Source organism: Belonocnema kinseyi, chromosome 8 (assembly GCF_010883055.1).
Source record: "Belonocnema kinseyi isolate 2016_QV_RU_SX_M_011 chromosome 8, B_treatae_v1, whole genome shotgun sequence".
Taxonomy (NCBI): Eukaryota; Metazoa; Arthropoda; class Insecta; order Hymenoptera; family Cynipidae; genus Belonocnema; species Belonocnema kinseyi.
Window position 1 is genome coordinate 136,451,204 of NC_046664.1, and position 1,533 is coordinate 136,452,736.

Consider the following 1,533-nt stretch of genomic DNA (forward strand, 5'->3'; position numbering starts at 1 on the left):
CTACAATTATTCCATTTTAGAATTATAAATTACAGTCGTGAAAAACCAATAAAATGTTTTAATTAATTTATATATAAAACAAAAAACCTTTGTATAATTCAACCTAAATGCAACTGCAAAAATTTAATTTGAAATGCGTTGAATTCAAGGTATAGTTTAAAAAGGAAACTGAAAGCAAAGGATCGACTTTCAAAAGAAGCGAAAGAAAGTGACTCGCTGGATTGCAAATGAACATGGAAAATGGTGTATTTTCGCATTTTTAAATTTAAACTTTTTCGCCTTTTAACAATTTCGAAAAATTCTGAAAATTCAAACAAAAAGGCTGTATTCTGAAAATGAAGCAATTTTAACGTTAAAATTCAAGTTCCTAAGCTGAAGGCCTAAAGACTTGCAAATTTTACAATTAGTGTTATGTAAATTGTATTTGTATCTTAAAAGAGTATGAATAGTTCTTAAATTAGTTTTTAAATTTTCTGAAGTTTACCTTTTTTACATACTCGGTAAAACTCTCTGTCCCAAAAAATACAATTCCGAAACTAATAAAATTCCTGAACAGTTAATAATATTAACGAATTTGAAAATTCCCAAATAATAAGACTCCCCAAATAAAATTGTTTCTTAATCAATATTAATTATTTATTAAAACAACGATAAAAAATATTGTTATCAAGTACATTTTTGTTTAATATTTAAAGTGTTAAAAAGAATTGTTTGAATTTAAAATTAAAATTATACAAAAGATTTTACTGACAAATTAATATATAAAAACACGTGTTTTTTAATTAACATTTCGAATTTTCAGAAGAACTTTTGTGATTTAAAAAATACTATATACATTTTCAACCAAAATGTCTTATCCAGAAATATATTTTGTTTCAATTATTATTTTAAATTTAAACAATAATGTTTAAATACTTCAAACATTAAAAAAGTTGTTTCTTTGGTATAAATATTTGATTATCTCAATTAAAAAAAAAAAATTTAACAAAGAAAAATGCTTTCAGCACTTGTTTATCTTGAAATGTCTTTCTATAATACTTTTTTTTAAATTAAAAATATGATTTTTTGAGAACATTTTTTTTATAATTAAAAAAAGACTGTACCGAAAACCTGGATCAAGCTTCAGATCTGATAAAATTCAGCGATACATACATGTCAAACTTTTCTAACCTCAAAAAATTTGTCTACTGCTTTACCGTTATATTTTACGAAAATGGAGAAAACAAGAACTCGACTTCGCAGTACGATGAGGGCAGCACTTCGATAGGGCAGAAAATGTGATGTCCTATATATATATAATTCCCCACTCCGACGCCCCGTACCGCATCTACGTTTATAATATCTTTGGTGCTTGTCGACATCTTGAAGTGGTTAGGCCAGTGATCCCAGATCTGAAACGAGACGTGGTCCAATACTATGACACGTCTATCGCCGTGTGAATATGGTAGGAGACGATATAAATGCCAGGGTTGCGCGCGCAACCCATTTCTCCTCTTCTGAATTTGAAAACTCGAAGGCGCACGATTGCCGGTC